Consider the following 24,565-nt stretch of genomic DNA (forward strand, 5'->3'; position numbering starts at 1 on the left):
AGACTTGTCTAAACAGCCAGTGAAAGAAAGTATGTGTTTAATTTGGGAAAAAAGACCTGCTGTTTTACATGATTATTTTTAATTAGCTATTTTCTAGGGTTGATTAAATTTGGGAATAATTGCACCTTGGGAACTATTTAAGAGCCTCAGATTGTAAACCTAGGCTGCCTCAGGAATTTGGGGATGGGTTGTCACCCAATGACCGATTGCCAGTGCTGTAAACAAGCATCCTTTGTCTACAGAAGAGATCGTGGTCATGCAAATTTTTTTCTCGTTCTTTTCTGCCTGGAAAGAGAATCCCATCTGGTCGACTTCTCTCTTTTCTCCATTTTCTTATATGAAATATGCAAAACACAAATGCATGAGCCACCAGAGCAGCAGATTATGTGGCCTGCATGTGGCAGATAAAATTGAAACATGACAAGATGTTAAAATTTGCCCCTGGGAGAAGCATGTAAAAGATGCTTTATTGCATAACGATTTTATAAAAATTTTAGTAAGTCCTAGATGGGAAGTCAAATAATTATGGGGGGGAAAAAAGAAAATTGCCAGTTTGGAAAATTCAGTCATAAATAAAAGTGTAAGAGAAATAGTTTAAGGTTCTAAAATATTTTAAACTGAGATGTGAATTTGCTTTATAAGTAGAAAAACATAAGGTATGTTTTATACTGTTAAGATTCTATGTCTAACCCAATTTACAAAGCATTTTCACGGCCATTATGCTATCTGATACTCATGACTAAGGGATAGGGAGAGAATTTACTACTAGCTTTACTTTACGGATGAAGGAACTGAGGCTTAGAAGAGTTTTGTCTAAGTTGATACGTGAGTTTTAGTTGGAACTCACAACCAGGTTTTGCCATTCAAAACTCCTGGAATATTGCCACAGTACTCCACTGCTTCTGTTCTCTTCCTGAAAATGTTATGAAACGAAATAATAAGTTAACCATAGAGCAAGCTCTTTAGTTAATTATAGTTACTAGTGTAACTTTAGAAAGGCATTATAATGTGGCAGTTAAGAGCATGGACTGCTTACCACTACTTAGCTGTATAACTTGGGGTAAGATATTAAACCTTTCTCTGCTTCAGTTTACTCATCCGTAGAACAGGGATAATAAAAGCACCTACCTCATAGAGGTTTTGAAAGCAATAAATGAGTTAATATGTGTTAAGTGCCCGGGTCAGTGCCTGACTCACAGTAGTCATTTAATAAGTGTACGATATTATTCTCTTTGCAAATTAATTTCTGTTTAGGTTACTCTGGTATGCACTGAAATATTAATTATTTTAAATAGCTGTATTAAATTTGCAAATTAATTTTATGTCTAGGTTGCTCTGATAAGCATTGAGATATTTTAAGTAGCTCTGTATATGTCGTGTTACATAGATTCTAAAAACCATATAAATTAAAGACTGAAACCATATCTCATTTTACTATCTCTGGCATGCTCTTGCTAATTATGAGTACGTGTCTCTTCTATCTGATTAAGGATCAGACCTCAGAGTCAATTAAGCTAAAGTCATAACAAAACACTGTAATTTACACCTATTCTGAATCACCCCAGTCTAAGAATAACAGAGACTTTGATATAACTTTGAACAGGCTTTGCCTCTTCCAAAATAATGGTCAAATTCACCTTGCTCAGCTATATTTACGGTAGAGAACGTTATATAGATATCAGATCCCTTCTGGTTAATGTTAACTAGCAGACTTTGTTCCTGCCCTCAAGACTCATGTAAAACAGGTAAATACACATTCAAGAATCACTGAATCTTCCTGTGTCAAGTGGCAAGATGCCCTCAACATCTCCTGAAGCATGGTGGAAAGAATGTAGGAATAGCCTGAAGGAGATTCCATCAGGTAAATGAGGGACTATTTGGATATTCAGAAGAATGGTGACTCTAACAGATTTTGCACAATGAACTTCCAAAGTCTATGAATCCATGGTGATGGGGGAAGAGAAGAAAATAGAAAATTAGGGCAAAGCAAAGTTTTTCCATATAGAAGGATTCTAGCTAATCAATCAGCAAAATGAAAAAAACAGCCTACAGAAGTGAAGAAAATATTTGCAAACCATGTATCAAAGGATCAATATCCAAAATATATAAAAAATTCATATAACTCAATAGCAAAAAAAAAAAACTCCCATTAAAATGGGTAGAGGAACTGACTAGACAGTTTTCCAAAGAAGACATACAAATACATGAAAAGATGCTCAACATCACTCATCATCAGAGAAATGCAAATCAAAACTATAATGAGATCTCACCTCACACCTGTTAGAACGGCTCTTGTGAAAAAAGACTGGTAACAACAATTGTTGGTGAGGATATGAAGCAAAGGGAACATTTGCACACTGTTGTCGGGAATAGATATTGGTGCAGCCACTATGGAAAATAGCATGGAGCTTCCTCAAAAAATTAAAAAATAGAACTGCCAGATTGCCGATCCAGCAATCCCATTTCTGGATGATACATACCCAAAGGAAATGAAAATGGGATATTGAAAGGGCATCTTCACTACCATGTTTATTGCAGTATTATTCGCAATAGCTAAGATATGGAAATAAACTAAGTGTCCGTAAATGGATGAATGGATGAAGAAGAGTGATATCTATATCTATCTATATCTATATATCTATAATGAAATATTATTCAGCCTTGAGAAAGAAGGAAATCTTGCCATTTGTGACAAGGTGGGTGGACCTTGAAAGCATTATGCTACATGAGACAAGTCAGACAGAGAAAGACAAATACTATATGTTATCATTTATATGTGGAATCTAAAAAAGCTGAGCTCATAGAAACAGTAGAATAGTGGTTATCAGGGGCTAGGGGCTGGAGGAAATGGGAAAACGTTGGTCAGAAGGTACAAACTGCAAAGCCTTGTGATTAACAATACTGTGTTACATACCTCAGAGTTGCTAAGACACTAGATCTTAAATATTCTCACCACAAAAAAGAATAAGTATGTGGCCTGAAAGAGATATTGGCTAACACCATGATGGTAATCATATTGCAGTATGTAAGCGTACCGAATGAACACCTTATGCACCTTATATTTATTCAGTGTATATGTCAATCCTATCTCAGTAAAAAAGAGGAAAAATACCTGCTAAGAAATGTTTAATGGATGATGGAGATTCACCATATTGCGACTTAAGTGCTTTAATTAATGCCAGCAAGGCTTATCTAAATCAGTGGTTCTCAAATGTCAATGTGCATCAGAATCAATTAGAGGCTTGTTAAAACACAAATTACTGGCTGCCACCCCCAGAGCTTAGCAGGTCTAGGGTGGAGCCTCAGAATCTGCTTTTCTGTCAAGCTCCCCTATAATGCTGATTCCAGAATCATACTTTGAGAACCAGTGGTTTGAGAACCACTGGGTGATGGATTGTTAAGGAGCAGGATTTCCACACAAGCAAGGATTATTTAAAATACACATTTAAAAGCAAAAAAAAAAAAAAAAGAGAGAGAGAGAGAGAGAATTGAAGTGGACCAACACCTTTTCTGGCTAAGTTCAGATACTGTTCATGTTGTTATCTGGTCCTGGAATCACGGGATCTGAAGAGGGCAGACCTTCCCTGAAATACCAGGCAAGATCACATTGAAACCTTATGAGCGCTTTCGGACCAAGGGATCTAATTTTGCTTTTGCTATTAACAGACGTGTTGGACCTCAAGCAAGTACTTGATTTCTCTTTAGGCTCTATCCCTTTACTTACAAAATCAGGCTCTTGAACCAAATGTTTTCCACAAACTTAATGGCAGAGTGGTACAATGCCTGAAGAAATTAGGCTCACAGAAATTCCTGCATTTTGTGGCTTTGAAATCAGAAAATGGCAACACAGAGACACCCATCTCTAGTGAAAATTATTTTTATAACATCGCATCAGGGATTTCTTTTTCTAAGAAAGTTGCTTGTCTTAGCATCTTAGCAATATAGATTTTAAAAGAATGTGAAAGAGAAATGTTGTAAGACAAGTTAAAAAAAAATCAATGTTGCTGCAGCCACTCTGCTTTATATAGCAGGGGAGGGGGGAGGCGAGCTAGGAATCACTTTACTCTGCAGAAATAAATTAGCTCAGTTCTTTGGAACCAGTACTGCTTTCTTGCTAGATGTAAAGCCATAAACTGCTCTTGTGAAGTTTTGTGTGATAATGAAGTAGATTAAGGAAGACTATATCAGGAAATATATGTTTCTTTGCTACTGACAATCTGTAAAAAACAGTGAGTTTAATACTCAATGCGTTTTAGACAGGCCCCAGGCTTCTCTTCTTTACAGACTCTCCATATAATCTTGAAGCCATTCTGAGGAATGAATGCAGTTGGATCTTCACTGGGCATAATTGAAAAGGCTATATACCTCAAGGACCACTGAGTTCCTGCCTTTTTACATGAATTTCATCAATAAAGATCCTCTTGGCCCGGAAAGGGCAGATCATACTGATGGGCATGTAGTGGGGGAAAAGGGGTTTTCCAAAGCAAGCTCTTACTGGCAGAAGGGGGAACTGAACTGGCAAAAAATAAGCTTATATGTAAGGGTTTGGTCAGTGAATTCAGAATCTCTGAGGACTTAGTACTTTGGACCTGGGCCAGTGAGGAGCTTGGGAAGTGAGGCTTGGGTCAGGAATGGGGAGATGGAGTGGAGAGGCAGCCGGTGGGCAGTCTGGGTGGAGTGAAGCCCTGGGCAGCTTGACGGTAAAACCTATCAGCGGGGGATGACCCAAAGAAATTGGGCTGGCTTTCATTTTTTCCTATGTGGCAAGTGGATTATAAGTGTCACTTTCAGCGGAGCTGAGAAGACTGAAATTCTGCAGTTCTGGGCTTAACAATTTCATAAATTTTTATCCCATGCCCCGATCAGCACAGCCTTTTCCTCCCTTTACTTCACACTCTTCCAGTCCAGCGAGATGCCTTTGTGCCTCTTGCTTTCCATCCTAGCAATGGGTTATGGAGGCCAGAGAGCCGGGTAAAGCAAGCGCTGAAGGGCTATGCCCACCCTTTCTGCCTACTTAGCTCTGATCTCCAAGCGCCCTGGAGGGAAAGCCAAAGTCAGTTGTGCCAGACTGACAACCCAGGGGAAAACTGTGTCCAGTCTTTGGCTCACCTACATTCCATGATAATTATATACAACAGAAACACATAATTGAAGACATTCCAGTGTATATTTAAGCATACACATTTATTTGGCTTTACAAAAATGTCCTAATATTTCAAATTTTAAAAAATGTGTAAAACGGTAGAAAACAGCCCTTTGCCCCCTTCTGGTGGTGTCATATCATGCTAAGTGAACTTAGCCTGGGTCTCATTGCTGGGACACTTAGTGATGGCCTCACTTTATATAGGGCATATGGGGCATGTACATATCACAAACATAAACATATCTTTTTGGTGTCACAAACTTAGGCCAAAGATTCATTTTTCTTTTCTTTTTTTTTTTAAATTTTTAACGTTTATTTATTTTTGAGAGAGAGAGAGAAAAAGAGCGTGAGTGGGGGAGGGACAGAGAGAGAGGGAGACACAGAATCCAAAGCAGGCTCCAGGCTCTGAGCTGTCAGCACAGAGCTCGATGTGGGGTTCGAACCTACGAACTCAAAGATCATGACCTTAGGCGAAGTCGGACGCTTAAACGACTAAGCCACCCGGGTGCCCTGCAAGGATCCATTTTTTCGAGGACTAAGTTTTAAAGGTAGGAGTCGCTTTGTGATTGAGGATCCTATTTACCTCCTAAAGACAAAACACCGCAGAACAAGAATGGGGTTGAACAGGGCAAACTCTTCAAGTCGCAGCCTGCTGTCAGCCCCAGCTGGACCTGAAATGGCCTCACACACCAGTGTCCTTCAAAAGATCAAAGAATGAAGCTGTTGGAACTTCCCTGTCTTGAACAGTTTCATTTTCCAGAAAGAGAAATCTGACACAGCAATGTACATAGAGTCCTTGGCCCAGGGGCTCTCTGGAGATGAAGTAGAGTGAGTTAGCAGGGACTTTAGAGTCAGTCAAAAGCATCGCACTGGGGGAAGTAGGCCACACAGTGCTTAAGCTAGATGAGCCTTGGTTTTCTCTCAGGAAAATGGGGATATTAACCCCTGCTTCAGAAACTAAAAATGTAAGTAAGGCTCCTGGGATGTCAGAAATGCTCAAAAGAGTTTAGTTTCCTTTGCTCATAGCCAAACCAATTATTCGAGAGCAGCACCACGGGGTGATACACACGGTCCTTGCATTAGGAATGAAGGAGAAGGATATCGCAGGATGCAAGAGCCCCAGGTTAATGGCTCTGATTTTATTAATGAAATAAAAGTCAAGATCAGGAGCAAAAAGGAGGTAGAAATGGATGGGAGACATAAAAAGAAAAGGTGTAAAATAGGCATTCAGAAAATCGATTGCATTTATGAGAGCCCTTTTTTTTTAAATTTAATTTTTTTTATTTTTTATTTTTTTACAAATAGTTTATTGTCAAATTAGTTTCCACATAACACTCAGTGCTCATCCCCACAAGTGTCCTCCTCCATGCCCATCCCCCCTCCCCCCCATGAGAGCCCTTTTGAGGTGCGTGCTTATGAAATTATGATGAGGTCAGCTGAGCAATTGTATGGTTCCCTAGCGCAGCCCAAGTCCTGTGTGCATGCGCACAACTAGTGGATGGACGAGCTTACCGGAGGCTAGACTTTTTGCAAGGCAAGTATGGTGAAGGGAGAGAGGCAGGGAAATGGAAAATATTTCCAAGGGACTGATCATAGTGCTAAATGTGGAATTTAAGTTGGGGGATGGGGGTTGGGCAGGGGGGCCAGTAAGAGACTGCCCTGAAAGCAGAAGAGTAGCATGGATATTTATTCTCCCTCTAGTATAAATCATGTTACCTTCCCCTGTGGAAGGCAAAAGCAGTTAAGACCAATTTTGTTTTGGAATAATAATTATTTACCTCTAACACCCCAGCAAACTAAATCCAGAAGTTTATTACAGAAGCAAGGACTGTTTATTCTAAGAACACATGAGTACGTAAATATTACATCAAAAGATGAAAGAAGAGTAACTCAATGCTCACATCATCAGATAACAGTATCGGTTAGCTATTGCTGTGGGACAAACCACCTCCAAAGCGTGGGGGCATAAAACAACCGTTTTATTACACTCATAAATTCTGAGGGTCAGTAATCTAACAGAGCACAGCAGGGGCCATTTATCTCTGCTCCACAATGTCTAGAGCCTCACTGGGGAGACTCAAGGCCTGGGGTGCCTTGATGACCAAGAGAAAGAATCATTTGAGGTTGTTATCACCTTCTTGTTTTGCACTTGATGCTGGGCTATCAGGTGGAAAACTTATACATGGCCTCTCAAGGTGCTTGCTCCACGGGTCAATCTGAGCTTTCTCATAAGCATAGCTGATGGGGTCCCAAAGTGAGCATCCCCAGAGCAGAAGGTAGAAATGCATGACATTGTTATGATCCAGCCTTGGAAGTAACATACCGTCACTTCTGCCATACTCTGTCCAGGCAGTCACAAAGATACTCCCAGGTTCAAGGAGAGAGGGTATAAACTCAGTTCAATGAACAACATGTCAAGTATGTGTAATGGGTGATGATGTTGCAGCATCTTAAAAAGTATCTGCTACAGATACTAAAAAATTGTTTGATGAAATCCAGCAGTTCTTGCCTTTTTATTTTATTTATAACTTTTTTAATGTTTATTTACTTTTGAGAGACAGCGTGAGCAGGGGAGGCGCAGAAAGAGAGGGAGACACAGAATCTGAAGCAGGCTCCAGGCTCTGAGCTGTCAGCACAGAGCCCGACGCGGTGCTCGATCCCATAAACCGTGAGATCATGACCTGAGCAGAAGTCGGATGCTTAACCGACTGAGCCGTCCAGGTGCCCAGTCCTTGCCTTTTTAAAGCTCTAAGAAGAAAGAAATGGGTATGCATTAAAAGCAGGGCCTCAGAGAGATCTTTGTACAACCATGCTCTTACGGGCATTATTCACAACAGCCAAGGGGTGGAATGAACCCAAGCGTCCATTGACAGGTGAATGAACAAAGCGTGGTCTATACATACAATGGAAGATTCAGCCTTAAAAAGGAAGGAAATTTCGACATACATTACCACATGGGGGTGACACTTAAGGACATGCTAAGTGAAACAAGACAGTCACAAAAAAACAAATACTGTATGATTCCATTTATATGAGGTATCTAGAGAAGTCAGACTCATAGAAACAGAAAGTAGAATGGTGGTTGCCAAGGACGGGGGGAAGGGGGAAACGAGGAATTGTTTAACAGAACAAAGTTTCAGTTTTGCAAGATGAAGAGTTTTTGGAGATTTGTTGCACAATAACGTGAATATACTTAACAGTGTTGAACTGTGCACTTAAAAGTGGCCAATGGTAAGTTTTCTGTTATGTGTATTCTTTATAGGTTTATTTATTTTTGAGGGAGAGAGTGGGAGCGGGGGAGGGGCAGGGAGAGAGGGAGAGGGAGAGAGAAAATCCCAAGCAGGCTCACAAACCGTNCAGACTCTTTGTGGCTGGGGCTCAAGATGCGTTTTGGGCCCCACCAAACAGAAGCACACATGTGAGACTTTGATTTGGAACCGAGTCATCTGTGGGAGAGGCCATGCGCGGAGCATCTGTGCTGTCGGTTGTAGACCATGGCAGAGGTGGCGTGGCTGCAGAACCAGCCGCCGGGGGCAGCAACTTATTAAGCTGGCAAGATGACTTCTTGATTCAGCAGCTTCCAGCATCAGTGGTGGGAGCCTTCCCAACTGCGGTCAAGGCAGAGTGGAGGGCGGGTACCACGAGCTCCTCCCACATTTAGGGGAAGGCTGAAGGCAAAATTGACAAGGTTTGCACAGAAAAGGATTGTAAACACAGAGAATCAAAGACACCGTATTTTAAAAAGAAAACTATTAGGATGAAGGAAAACCTTAATAAGGTGGACAGATTTAAGACAACTGTATGGAAAAAGCAGTGCTTTTTCTTTGGTCTCACAACGATCAGGTAGCCACGTAATTTTAAAATTCTATTCCAAGCGACAACAAAAGTTAAGAAGAACCAGGAATGAACTTGTAAGAGACGTGTTAGACCTAACAGGCACGCAGATTCTACCTCAAGCCCTTCTTCTGTTTCACCCATAGAATATGTCCCACAATCTCCTAACTAAAATCAGTAAACAACGGAAAGGAATATTACAACAAAATATTTCATGAGAACTGGTCTCAGTAATAAGAAAATCTGTTCGCCTGAGCAGCTGAGCAAATTGAAATTCAGTTCGTCATTAGCTGTTGGTGTCGTTTTCCATCCCAAGGTTTGGTTGTTTGTGTTTGAACGTCTACGCTAGAGTTAAGAAAACAAAACTATCCGCCCCATAAATCAAGGCAAATTTTTTCATTTTTAGGCAGAGGAGGTTAAGAGGAAATCGATTCTGAAGCAGCAATGCTTCTGCCTCAGGGAGAGAGACTTTTAATATAATCCTTATGACTCTGTGTTTCTGGCGTTCTCTTCATAAACCATGCATGTATAAGTAATTTTCAAAGATTTGGGGAAATTAGCTGTTGCACAAGGGATCATGGGATGTGTTATTTTCTTGTATTTGTTTTCTCTCTCTCTCTCTCTCTCTTAGAATTGCTGGTAGTTTATTGGCCAAAAAAATGAAGAGATTGTCAGAAGCAGTCAAAGAAGAGTAATAGGTCTGATGAAATTTGAATGCTTTAGCTGTATTTATCATAACTAAAAGCTGTTTGAGGAACATAATCAAAATTAGGGTAAACTGCAATCTCTTTACTGAGACATTTAGAGCTGTATCAATTTCTGTGCATATCATGTGAAAGAAATCAGTTTAAAAATTTGTATATGTATTTCTATAATCAATAAATTTGAGTATTTATATGGATGCATCATGATTCAAAATACCAGCTGATAGCCTGTAAAACAAGATTTATACCCAAACATATGAGTCGAGTCTGCTGGGAAGACCCAGCTGAGATGAAGTTAAGAGTGCAAAAGGCTTGGGGCGCCTGGGTGGCTCAGTCGGTTAAGCATTCGGCTTCGGCTCAGGTCATGATCTCACAGTTCGTGGGTTCAAGCCCCGCATCAAGCGTTGTGCTGACAGCTCAGAGCCTGGAGCCTGCTTCAGATTCTGTGTCTCCCTGTCTCTCTGACCCTCCCCTGCTCACTCTCTCTCTCTCTCTCAGAAATAAATAAAAAATAATAAAAAAATTAAAAAAAAAAAGAGTGCAAAAGGCTTACTGAGAAGGAACACCCGTGAAGGGAGAAAAGAGGGAGCAGGACTGGGCAGGGGTCCCGCAGACCACAGTGCAGATCGGCCGATGCCTCCACCATCCCAGCGGGGAGTTCCAGAGCAAAGATCGCCAAGCACAGGAGTCCTGCATTGGGTGGACACGGCCAGGCTTTCCTTCCACCACCTTGCTGAGTCACTGATGGGGGCCACCTCAAGATGAGCATAGCCTTGACTCAAAAGCTGAAGGAGAAGTGAAGGAGTTAACAGCTGGAGGCTGTCAGCTAACTGCACAATCCCTGCAGTTGGGCAACAGTCTTTTCTTAAAGGGACCTCTGGGCTACATGGCATCTCCATGTCTGCCACAAGTTAGTATCAGTGTTACACACAAAACAAATTAGGTGCCGCTTCTTTACAATTTCTTACTTTAATAAAATGATGAGGCTGTAAAACTCATAAACATCAGTTACTCTAAGAAATGACAACTGACCAGTTGGCCTGACCAGTTCTATCATTTGTTTATATACTTGTAAAAAACAGCCACTTCGTAGGTCATGTGTATTTAGCTAATTCAGCCAGTGTAACTCCAATAATCTGGCAGATCATCCTAGCGCTCAACGAGGTAACAGCCTTGATATCCATAGAATTGAGAGCAGGGGCGCCTGACTGGCTCAGTTGGAAAAGCATGCGACTCTTGACCTTGGGGCTGTGAATCTGAGCCACGATCCACGGGTTGGAGGTACAATTTACTTTAAAAAAAAAAAAAAATTGGGGCAGCTGGGTGGCTCAGTCAGTTAGGCTTCTGACTATTGGTCTTGGTTCAGGTCATGATCTCACGGTTTGGGGGATCGAGCCCCACATCAGTCTGTGCCCTGACAGGGTGGAACCTGCTTGGGATTCTCTCTCTCTCCATCTCTCTCTCTGTCCCTCCCTCGCTTGTGCTTTCTCTCTCTCTCTCTCAAAATAAGTAAATCTTAAAAAATTAAAAATAAAAATAAAGAATTGACAGCAGATCTATTGTGGAATAAATTTATCTGCTACAATTAAGCTACATGCTGTCCAGAATGAACACAGAATAAGACAATAGTATGAAAAAATGATCATGTGTTCTATATAGTTCAGAAGGTATTACCACTTCAAGGCATGAGGTATGACTTCAAAGAAAATAAAAATACTGCTTTAAAGTCCTTATAGGTACTAATATAATAGTAATATTCACTAGTAGGTAACTAAAATACACTCGCTTGGCTTATTATTACTGCACCACTTCTAATGTGCACCCTAAAATACGTTATGAACATGAAATAATCAGCCCTCTAATTTGTCAATATTTATCAAAATTGCAAATGTTTCCATTGACCCAGAAATCCCTTCAGGGAACTTATCCTCAGATATACTTGAATATAAGCAAAATAATTTTATTCATTGCAGCACTGTTTGTAATCAAAGATTAGGAAAAAAATATTTCTCCAAAGGGGACTAATAAAATAAATTATCATATATCTATGTAATAGAATTCTATGTAACTATGTAAACATGAGAATGCTCTCTATCTGTGTATGGATTTGGAGACATCTTTAAGATAAACTATTAAGAGTAGAAAAAAGATTTCTCTAATAATAAAATAGTGTTTGTTACAACTTAAAAAAATTTTTTAATGTTTATCATTGAGATGATAAAAAGAGAAAGAGCATGATCATGGGAGGGGCAGAGAGAGAGGGAGACACAGAATCTGAAGCAGACTCCAGGCTCTGAGCTGTAAGCACAGAGCCTGATGTGGGGCTCGAACTCACAAACCATGAGATCATGACCTGAGCCAAAGTTGGACACTCAACCAACTGAGCTACCCAGTCTGTTTGTTACAATTTGATAAAAAAATAAGAATGTAAGAATAAGTGTTTTTAGACCTGATAAATGAATTTAGAACATTGCAGGATAAAATATAAGTATCCAAAAATGCATTTCTATATGCTACCAATACACAACCTATGATGATATTAAGAAAACATCTTTTTTGATCCTAAACGAATCAAAAGATCAAAAAGAATAAAATAGAAATTAGAAATATGTTTAACAAAAGAAGTGCAAAACTAATACTGTGAAAACTACAAACCATGATTGAGAGAAATTAAAGATTTATACAAGTGGAAAGACATTTCATGTTCATGAATCAGAAAAGTTAATATCGTTAAGATGGGAATATTCAGTGCAATTCCAATCAAAATCCAAGCTTCCTTTTTTGTAGAAATTGGCAAGCTGATCATAAAATGCATATAGAATTGCAAGGAATCAAGAATAGCCAAAACAATCTTAGAAAAGAATCACAAAGTTAGGGACTCACATTTCCTTATTTCAAAATTTCCTACAAAATGCAGTAATCAAGACACTGTAGAATTGGCATAAGGATAAACACAGCGATCAGTGGAATAGAATTCAGAGTCCATAAATAAACGTTGACATTTATGGCCAATTAATTTTCAATAATGATTTCTTCCTCAAAAAAATTAAAAATAGAGCTATCTTATGTACTAGCAATTGCACTATAGGTATTTATCCAAAGAATACAAAAATGCTGATTCTATGCACTCCAGTGTTTATATCAACAATAGCCAAATTATGGAAATAGTCCAAATGTACATCGACTGATGAATGGATAAAAAGATGTGGTATGTGTATATATATATATGTGTGTGTGTGTGTGTGTGTGTGTGTGTACATCCCTATGTATAATGAAATATTACTCAGTGATCAAAAAGAATGAAATCTTGCCATTTATAACAGCTTGGATGAAACTAAAATGTATTATGTTAAGTGAAATAAGTCAGGCAAAAAAGATAAATATCATATGATTTCACTCATATGTGGAATTTAAGAACCAAACAGATAAACATAGGGGAAGGCAAGGAAAAATAAGATAAAAACAGAGACGGAGACAAACCATAAGAGACCCTTAAATACAGAGAAGAAACTGAAGGTTGTTGGAGGGGTGTTGGGGGGGGAGCTAAATGGGTAATGAGCATTAAGGAGGGCACTTGTTGGGATGAGCACTGGGTGTTACATGTAAGCGATGAATCATTAAATCTACTCCTGAAACCATTATTATATATATGTTAAGTAACTTGGATTTAAATGAACATTTAAAAAATTAAAAAAAAAAATAGTGATCTCAAGACAATTCAATGAGAAAAGAATAGTTTTTTCAATAGTTTTGGGGCAACTGCATAGCCATCTTCAAAAGAATGAAATTGGACCCCTTCTTCACACCATACACAAAAATTAACCCAAAATGGACTGTAGACCTAAATATAAAAGCTGAAGCCACAAAACTCTTAGGTGAAAACATAGCGATAACTCTTCATGATAATAGGTTAAGCACATCCTTCCTGAAATGACACCTAACACACAAACAGTAACCACAGCAATAGATAAGTTAGACTTAAATGAACAACTTTTGTTCTTCAAAGGACCAATAGCAAAATAAAAAGACAATCGAAAGAATCAGAGAAAATACTTGCAAATCATGTATCTGGTAATGGACTTGTATCCAGAATTTACAGAGAACACATACAATTCAATAATAAAAAGACAAATAGCTCAATTAAGGAATTAACAGAGGATCTGAATAGACATTTCTCCAGAGAAGATATACACATGGGCATTAAGTACATGAAAAGATACTCAGTATCATTAGCCAGAAATTAAAATCAAAACCACAACGACATTCTGCTTTATACTACATAGGATGGCTATAATAAAAAAGACAGACAATAAAAAGTGTTGGCACGGATATGGAGAAATTATGACCCTCATACTTTGCTGGTTGAAACGTAAAATGATGCAACTACTTTGGAAAAAGTTGTGGCAGTTCTTCAAAAGATTACGCATAGGGTTACCATATGCCACAGGAATTCCACTCCTACTTACATACCCCGGAGAGATGAAAACATATGTCTGCATAAAAACTTGTACACAAATGTTCATAGCAGCATTATTCACTACCTAAGAAGTGGAAATAATCCACATTTTCATCAACCGGTGAATAGATAAACAAAATGTGGTATATCCACATAATAGAATATCATTTGACAAGAAAAAAGAATGAAATACATGCTGGAACATGAAGAAATCTTGAAGACGTTTTGCTAAGTAAAAGAAGCCAGTCACAAGACCACATGTTGTGTATTCCATTTTTGTCTCTGGGATAGGCGAATCTATGAAGACTAGAAGTATGTTAGTGGCTGCCTGAAGCAGGGGGAAATTGAGGAGAAATGAAGAATGACTCTAATGGGTAAGAAGTTTTTGGGGAGGTAATGAAAATATTCCAAAACTGATTGTGGTGATGATTGTGAATATACTAAAACCATTCATCTGGACACTTTAAATGATTGAATTGTACAGTAGGTGAGTTACATTTCAAAAAAGCTGTTTTTTAGAGGCGCCTGTGTGGCTCAGTTGGTTAAGTATCTGACTCTTGATTTTGGTCAGGTCATGTTCTCAGGGTTCGCGAGATGAGCCAGGCATCAGGCTCTGAGCTGATAGCATGGAGCCTGCTTGGGATTTTCTCTCTCTCCCCTCTCTCTGCCCCTCTCCCGCTTGTGCTCAATTTCTCTCTCAAATAAACATTTTTTAAATTGAAAATATAATGTTGTTTTTTTGAGTAACATATTTGTACAAGTTACTAATTAAATACAAGGGCTAAAAATAACTTTACATTGGAGAAACGTGGCTGACTCCACCTTCACCAAGTAACCAAAGTTAGCATCACCAATGATGGAAGGAACTGCCATGTTATGCCCTCTGATGTGACGTGCTCGGAAGGACACATCATTTATGTGCTGCTCCTGCCAAAAGACAAAACCTAAATCTTATCATGGGAGAACCACAAACAAAGCCACACTGAAGAACATTATGAAGAACAAAATGGCCTGTCCCCTTAATATCAACACCAGGAAAGACAAAGGAAAGACTGAGAAACTGTTCCAGATATAAAAGGGGACTAAGGAGACATGAAATCTAAATGCATTTAGATCTAGGATTCTGACCAAGAAAAGTAGTCCCTCCAGAAAACATTGTTGGGACAAGTGATGAAATGTAAAAATGGTCTGGAGGTTAGAGAGTAGTATTGCATCGATGTTAGCTTTCTGAATTTAATAATTTTACTATGGTTATGTAAATGAAAACCTTATTCTTCAGAAGTACACACTGACTCACTGAAATGTTTGGGGTAAACGGGATAATGTGTGCAGCTTGCACTCAAGTGATTCTGAAGAAGTATTATACACACATACATGTCTGAATGTATGTATGTATGTATGTATAGAGAGACAAGGACAGAGACAGTACATGATGTGGCAAATGTGGCAATATGTTAAAAATTGGTGAATCTACATGCAACCTTTATAGGAATCCTTGCACTGTTTTTGAAACTTTTCTGTGAAAGGTTTTTGAGAAAAACCTTTTCTTCAGAAGAAAGTTTCTGAACCTATTTGGAAACTTTTTGCTAAAAAATCAGTATTTGTGCTGCTTGTGTTTGCATGGAGAATCTCTCTTGGAATAAATAAGATACTGATAAAAATTGTTACCTGTTAGGGACCAGGGTAGAAGCACTGTAGCTGGTGGGCAAGGAGAAAAGGGCACTTTTTGAATCATGTGAGTATATTACCTATTTGGAACTTAAAATGCCAAATGATTTAAACAATTAACCTTTGATTATCTTTCCATTACATATCATAGTTCATCATATTCAGATATTGAACTCCCTATACAGTGGGTGCTTGGCTGATGGGGTTCCTCTGGACATAAATGATATAAGTTGTTATGATAGATATTAAGTGATTTGCTTAAGGCAACAAAGAGTGATAAAGGACTGAGTTGATTAACTTGAGTAGCTCTTATCTCTCTTCCGTTGCTTCTCTAACCATTATCCCTGAGACTGAGAAGCTTTGGAAACATTAGCCTTTTGTTGATCTGGAGAGGAAAAAAATAAAAACTGGCAGTCAGTACAGATGCTTCATAATGGTTTGTCTTTATTATTTTTTATGTTTTATTTATTTATTGAGAGAGAGAGAGAGAGCAAGCATGAGCTGGGAAGAGGCAGAGAGAGAATCCCAGGCAGGCTCCTCACTGTGAGCACAGAGCCAAAAGCGGGGCTCGATCTCATGAACCATGAGATCATGACCTGGGCTGGAATCAAAAGTCAGATGCTTAACTGTGGCCATCACACCTCCTTTGCATGTAGCATGTACTTATAACATATTATGCATATTAAAAAAGAGCATATGTGTTTAAAATTTTAAATAATAAGACAAATATCTGTGTATATATACTACTCAGGTTAGAAATAGAACATTACAAGGGGCACCTGTGTGGCTCAGTCGGTTAGGCGTCTGATTTTGGCTCAGGTCATGATCTCAGGGTTCATGAATTCGAGCCCCGTGTCGGGCTCTGTACTGACAGCTCAGAGCCTGGAGCCTGCTTCAGATTCTGTGTCTCCCTCTCTCTCTCCCTGTGCCTCTCCTCTGCTCGTGCTCTGTGTCTTTGTCTATCAAAAATAAATATTTTTTAAAAATTAAAAAAAAGAAATAGAACATTACTAGTTTCTCAGTAGGTCCTTGTATAAAACCTTCCCAATTACAAACACTGTTCTGCACTCTTTTTCCCCACAATTAACAATTAAAGTCTCCTCATATCTGTACATCTCTCATAACCACCTTTATGAATTTGGTATTAATTTAATATTTTGTTATAATTTTGCCACTTGTATATGTATCCATAAAAATATTAGTTTTCTAGTGTTGCTTAACATATTACCCCAAAACTTAGTGGCTTAAAACAACAAACATTTATTATCTCACAATTTTTGAGAATCAAGGATTTAGAAATGGATTATCTGAGTGGTTCTGGCTCAGAATCTCTGAGAAGTTGCAGGCAAAATATTAAATAGATTTCAGTTATCTGAAGGCCTGACTGGGGTGAGGGATCAGTTTCCAAGATGGTTTATTCATGTACTGGTGGCTAGAGGCCACAGTTCCCTGCAGTGTGGACTCCTCCATGGGTTGCTTGATTTTGCTTCCACAACATGGCTCCTTCCAGAATGAGAAATGTGAGAAAGAGAGAGACATACTAAAGTCACAATGTCTTTTAAGACTTAGCCTCAGAAGCTGCATATGCAATTTCTTCTAAGTCTTATTTTGCAGACTGACTATTGAATAGGATTGTCTATTCAGTGCAGGGCTGGTGTCTATGCCAGAGCAAGAAGGGCAGGAGATAAGGCTCATTGGGCCATCATGCAGGTTAGGGGTCACAAAAAATAACACACAACTCAGTTCTACTTGTTTTTTGCATTTTATATCATGAATCATAGAGTGGGTAGTTTTCTGTTCCTTTCTCAGTGTCCCCCCCCCCCCCTTGGAGGTTCAAAAGGCACATTTCTATGTTATCAGTGTTCTTTTTTTTTAAAGATTCATCTATGTTGATATGTGCCTTAGTTTGCTCGGATTGTTATAACAAAATAACATGCTGGCTGGCTTTCAAACAACAGAAGTTTATTTCTCACAGTTCTAGAGGCTGGGAAATCAAATATCAAGGTGATATCAGGTGAGAGCCTGGTTCATAGTAACTGTCTTTGGTCTCATTCTCACATGGTGGAAGGGGTGAGAGATCTTTCTGGGGTCTCTTTTATTTTAGCACTAATCCTATGGATGAAGGTTCTACCCTTATGATCTAATCATAGCCCCCACCCCCCCAAATCCCACCTCCAAATACCATCACAATGGAGATTAAGATTCAACATACAAATTGAAGAGAACATAAACATTCAATCTATAGGAATGTGTATGGCTGTAGTCAATTCATTTTCACTGATGTCTAGTGTTCCACAATTTGTTTACCCACTCTACTGTTTACACTCTTACAATTAAGCGAGGAACTTTCTCTGGAATATATATGCCATGGGAATATATCTATACTAGTTTATATAGGACGTGCCCATGTTCACCTTTTAAGAAATAGTTATCTAAAGTTGTGTATTCATTTATTTTCACATAGTTGTGGATGAGAATTTCAATTGCTTTACATCCTTGCCAAAGCTCAGTGTTCCTCAACTTCTAAATTTTTGCCAATTCAATGGGTATGGCATAGTATTTTGCTGTGGTTTTAACCTGACATTTCCTGATTAGTAATGAGGTAAACATGTAGCCATTGTTAGTTCCTTTAAAGGAAACTACATGTTCTGAATACTAATTCTTTTTGGTTATGTGAGTTGCAACTACTCTCTCCTACGTAATGGCTTGTCCTTTCATTTAAAAAAAAAAAAACAAAAAAACTCTACACCGAATATGGGGCTCAAACTCATGACCTGACTCAGAGATCAAGAGTCACATTCTCTACTAACCGAGCCAGCCAGGCACCTCCTTGTCCTTCCACTTTTTAATGTTATGTTTTGATTTACAGAAGTTCTGAATTTTAATGAAGTCAAATTTATCAAACCTTAAATTTATGGTTTATGGTTTTTGTGTCTTATTTAAGGAAGCTTCTCCTACTTTGAGCTCATAAAGATATTCTATATTTTCTTCTCACAATTTTATAATTTTGTTTTTTTAAGAGTTTCATTCATGGGGGAGTGTTTTGTGCAGGGTGTGCGTTGGGGGGCAGAATTTCATTTTTTCTATATGTATTTGTCAATTGCCCGTATTTCATTTATTGAACAGTATATCCCTTCCCCGATACCTGCAATGCCTGCTGTGTCATAAATCAAGTTTCTGTATATATTTGGCCCTTTATTGATCCATTGGTTTGTTGTCTGTTCCTGTGCTGATACCACATAGCTTTAATTACTCTATCTATGTTATAGATCTTCATATCTGGTATGTTTTCCTACCTTGTTCTTTGACAGAAGAACTAGGGTTTTTTGTTTTGTTTTTGATTTTGTTTTTGTTTTGCTATTCCATATACATTTTAGAATCAGTTGATCAAGTTTCATGGCAAACTCTGTTGGGAATTTGATTAAAGTTGCATGGAATTGGGATGCAATCAGTTTGAGATGCCATGACAACTTGAATCAACTGGAAAGAGACTTTTGTAAAACAAACAAACAAACAAACAACAACTGGACTCTGTGGGGAATCTTAACAAAACAAATGCCAGAAACAGTCCCATATATCTTAGAGAGTTTTTGATCATTCTTCGAAGTACCTACTTTGCTCCCTACCATCTGTGTGTGTGTGTGTGTGTGTGTGTGTGTGTGTGAGAGAGAGAGAGAGAGATGGAAACAGAGGGAGGAAATCAAAGTTGTAACTAAAGGTGATAAATGGTGGGTATCCAGTAGTTCTATTAACCACTATTTTCTTTGCTGTATTTTCTAGGGACATACTATTTGGAGAAGTGGAATTGAAAGTAGGGGCTGGGAAGAAAGGGTGAGTTGAAGCATAAAGGGAGAGTCTGCTGATGAAACTGCTGTTTCTTATGCCTAGTGGGCTCAAAGTTTAAGGGGAGGAGTCCTGAATGGGGGCTAAGACGGACTTCACAGAGAAGGTGGCCTTTAAGCTGGAGCAACAGCGTGGAAACAGAGTTCCTTGGCGAAGGCGTATACGGGAGACGGGGTGAAGCTGTGGCAGGCGGGATTGAAAAGAATAACAGCTATGGGCATACCAGGCCGACGGAGCAGCACAGGCAGGAAACAGAGAAAAGGATGGGTTAATAGGAGGCAACAGTAGTTCACTTTAAGTGAGATAGAGCTGGAAAGATAAGTAATAGCCCGATTGTGCAAGGTCCTGAATACAGAGCTAAGGACTTTGGACTTTATCCTGGGACGGCAGTGAAGGCTCTCGAACGCGAGAGTAACCGGACCTGAAATTTGCTTCGGGAAGACAATTGTGGCCACAGCGAGGCAGGGAAGGAACCCTGTGGCTGAGTCCGGAGGCGGAGCAGGGAAAAGAGCACTGCCGCCTGCAGGGGGCGCGCCGCCGGCCCCAACGCCCTCCCGGCCCCCTTCCCCGCTGCCCGGGTCCCGTCGCGACTCCCTCGGAACTCGGCTAGCACGCCTGGACGCGTCCCCCTCGGGCCTCGGCTGGTCGGTCTGGACGCGCCCCCGTGCGTCACATCCGCTCTGGCGCTAGGCTTGTCAGGGCCGAGGAGGGGCGCGAACGGAGCCTTTGCGCCTGCGCCGCCGCGGGCAACTGTCAGCGGTTAACGTTGAGGGCCGCAGCGGTTTTCACGTGTCCACTTGCGCGTTTCTGAGTCCGCCACGGTTGTCTATAACGGCTGCACGCCCATAGGTGGTTTGTGCCAAGAGATACAAGCAAATGGCGCAGAGGGGCTCGATTGCTCCTTGACCTTACGGTGCCGAGCCCAAGCCTCTCAGCTGAAAGGCGTCGAGCCTCTCCATTGCAATTTTCCTCCAGCTGCTAGCTCTCAGTTTGCGGCCCAAACGTCCAAACTGGTGAAAACCTGCCCCGGCTGCTAACCATGACGGGCTGTAATCCATGTTTCCAGGGCTTGTTTACCTCTGCAGTCAAATCAGAGACTCCCAAGTTGTAAGGGACCTCGGAGGTCAAGTTCAGCCTATTAACCCCAACGTCCCAAGTGAACGAATGTACCGTTTTTATCTGCCCTCCCGTTTCCTGGGACAACTGTGATGAGATTGTCTTGAGCACCTACTGTGTACCAAGTACTGTAGGTCCTGGGAATCTAATGATGAAGTGGGTTGATCTCTTGGAGTACATTCTAGTGGCCGTGATCATGCTAGCAAGGAAATAACCAAGGTTTATGGAAGAAACATACAGGTGGGAGCTTGGAGGTGGTGATGTTTCTAACCAGCCAAGTGAACAGTTAGGAGCAGAGTGAGTTTCAGGCTGAGGGAAGAGCAAAGCACCTGCCCAGGAAAGAGGTTGACGTTTTCTAGGAATAGAAGGCCAGTGTGACTGGAGCGTGGTGAGCCGAGGTTGAGAATGTAAACAGCCAGATGCAGGCTTTGTGGGTCTCACCAGTTGGGAGATCATGACCTGAGCCTAGATCAAGTGTCAGACGCTTAACTGAGCCATCCAGGCGCCCCTACATATGATTTTCCTAGATCAATGCTTTGATATCAGATATTTAAAGATGGCTGACATGAGAGCCCCTTTCTCTGAAACCCCCGTGTCCTACCCCATTTCCAGCTATGATTCCTCTACCTTATCTTACCCAGAGGGTGTATGGGTGATTTTCAAAATGTCTTTCTAAATACTCTGAAAGTATGAAGGATATTAAAATGTAAATCATGTACATACATTTTAAAAGGGAAGGACCTAAGACTTTTATTGTAAGAGATTTGCAAAGAGATCTTGTAGAGATTAAGAACCATTGGGGGGGTGGGCTGGGTGCCTTATTCGGTTAAGCGTCCAACTTTCGCTTGGGTCATGGTCTCGCGGTTCGTGGGTTCGAGCCCCGCGTCGGGCTTTGTGCTGACTGCCAGCTCAGAGCCTGGAGCCTGTTTGTCTGTGACTCCCTCGCTCTCTGACCCTCCCCTGCTCACGCTGTCTCTCTCTCTCTCTCCTAGAAATAAATAAATTAATTAATTAAAAAAAAAGAACCACTGCATTTTTCATCTACGTGATCCTGGTTAATTGTTCTCTGAAATAGGGTACAATATCAGCTTCAACCAAGGCTTGTTCTCTAAGTTGTCTCCTCATCTGTGAAATGAAAACAATAGGATTCTATGACTATTAAATGAGATTATGCTCAAAAAGTGATTAATGGCAAACCATGAGGGCCAGCTGCACAGTGCCACTGTTAAACACCTGCATCTCTGAGATGAATAACTTGTAGATAATGCTCCTTCAGCATTCTTCAAACATTCACTAAGTGCCTATTCCGTGAGAGCCCTCAGTGAAAAAGATCTGCCTTCCAGGAGTTTGCTATCTATTTGAAAGAGCCTGGAGAGATTACAAAACAGATACACTAAATGCCCTGAGAGGGACATACGGTGTTCAGGGATCTGGGAGCTACGGAAGACGTCTCAATTTCCACTGAGGTAAGTGGTTACTGGAGTTCAAATTTAAGTGGGCCTGAAAGATGAGCATACTGAATTTGAAACGGGCACACAAAATCTATTCTGCAGGGACGCATTTTATTCTTGGTGATGTGGAAAGACTTAATCGGAAATACTGCAATCGTTTCTATTACCCGACAAATATTGAGCAGTGGGTTTCGTTAGAAAGGCACCTATCTTTTGTCCAGTCTGTTTACTATACATTGCATGCTCTGGGCAGTTCTTATCTTGGTGTTCAGGAACAAAGTACACACATACACGCCCCTTTCCGAAACTAAAGGCCCAGGGACTCGGAGAGGCGGGATCCCTCGCGGCCCAACCACACAATGGGGGCCGCTTCGCCGTAGCTCGCACCCCACCCGGAAGGCCGGGGTCCGACTTCTTGGGGCCCTTTCGCTCCTCCCCCGGAGTCCTCCGGGGCGCCCTCCCTCTCTCGCGCTTCCCTCCTCCTTCGCTGGGGAGCAGGAAAACCCGGAGCGAACCGGCCCTGCTAGGCAGCGCATGCTCAGTAGCCAGCAGGTTCAGTTCGCTAGTAGGAAGCTCGAGCGCTACACCGGCGGCGGCGGCGGCGGCGGCGGCCGCGGCGGCAGCTCCAGGCAGCGGCCANTGACATTCACCCGGTGTGTGGGAAGGCCGCAGCGAGCCAGGCAGAGTTCGTCCGAACGGTCCAACCTCCCGAGAGGTTAACGTCCTGTCCCTGATTCCGAGACGAGAGTTGGAGGAGGCTCAGTTTTCAGTGGAGGTCAAAGCAGGCCACTTTTCCGGCTTCTCGCTCCTACCCCGGGGCTGGAGCTTGCTGTCAGGCTCGGGTTTTAGGTGTCCAGTATGCGGGCTTCAGTGGGCTCAAGAATGCTCTAGCCATAATGCTTGCTCTGAGTAATTGCAGAGCTCGCCTGCCAGCAGCAACGCGGCCTGCTTTGCTCGCCCTCTGTAATCGCTCTCCATTCCCCTGATTCCCCCCCACTCCTCCGGCTAAACAGGGGCGGATGCCCCGCCCCCTTTTTTTTTTTTTTTTTTTTAAGACTCTTGGTACTCTCTTTCGGTTTGTTGATTCGAATTTTTAACCTTTCTGTGTTTCTTCAAGTTTGCCACCTTGTGATCTAAAGTTGTATACTCCAGGCTCTTTGGTTTTAAACGTTTTAGCAGTATTAGGAAATGTTGCTACATTTTAAAAGCTTCTAAAGCAACACCGTGTCTTAAGTAAACACATTGAAACATCAGAAGCTGTGTGTTTGAATGAACATAAAAACAATCTGTATTCTTTTGTTTCCCTTTTACCCTTTTATAGAGATTGCTTTAGTCTTGTGTTTGTGAATCCCAATTTGTTGTTGCTCAAAGAACGTTTTATGTTATTAGTTAAATTTTTTTTTTCTTTTTGCTCCTACTGAGAGTCGAGATTATGGTGTACCTTTTGTTCTGAACATGTATACTTTAAAACAACAACAACAAAAAACTGTCTTAAAAGGTGCCTGATGTTTCCCAAAGGTCAGCAACTTTTACTTTCCCTTTTGACCTCCTCCTCCTCTTTGGAGACTTACAGTGGAAACTATTTAGTTTGTTAGCAGAATTTGCTCATTTTTTTTAGATATGAATTACTGATTTTTTTCCTTAAGTGACAACAGACATCTCTATGATACTGTTTTGTAAGAAAACCAAAGAGATGCCATCTTCTTTATCTACCTTATTCATTAGAAATTCCATCAAGGCTCTGTTTTTACTTTTGCTTTACCTGCAAGCTTGGTGTCTTAGCTTATAACAGGGGGTAGAAGTCTCAGTCATGTTCAATGCCTGGTCCTGACAGAAGTGGGGGTGGAGTGGGGAGGAGACAGAAAAGTTGTTGAGAACGTACAGAAGAACTCCAAACACCATCAGTCTGGGGCTCTTTTGCCTAAGAGCAAACTACTCCTGTTCCAGGGAACCATCAAGACCCTCTGTCCGTTGAGGGTGCCGTGCAGTAGTGGAAAGAGCATCTGAGGATTGGCAGACCAGGTGCGACTCTGCCACACTGGTGGCCCTTGCTGAAACCTGTCTACAGAGGCATTTTGTTTGGCTGGCACCCCGTGTAAAACAGCACTTTTACTTTTAACATAATTAATTGCCACTATTTAAAAGTAGGAGATGTTAAATAAAATCTGAATTTTCAGCTTTTCTTGAAGAATAGGAAGGTCTCTCCGCCTTGGGCAAGACGGTGAACTGCTGGAGCTGAGTAAATGGCTTCCCTCTTTGGACTGGTCATGTTGTCTCCCGTTTGCCAAGGTCCACACAGCCCTCTTTGCTCATTTACAAAACCCAACTTTAACTGTACGCAGAGATCCCC

Source organism: Crocuta crocuta, unplaced genomic scaffold (assembly GCF_008692635.1).
Source record: "Crocuta crocuta isolate KB4526 unplaced genomic scaffold, BGI_CrCroc_1.0 scaffold164, whole genome shotgun sequence".
Taxonomy (NCBI): Eukaryota; Metazoa; Chordata; class Mammalia; order Carnivora; family Hyaenidae; genus Crocuta; species Crocuta crocuta.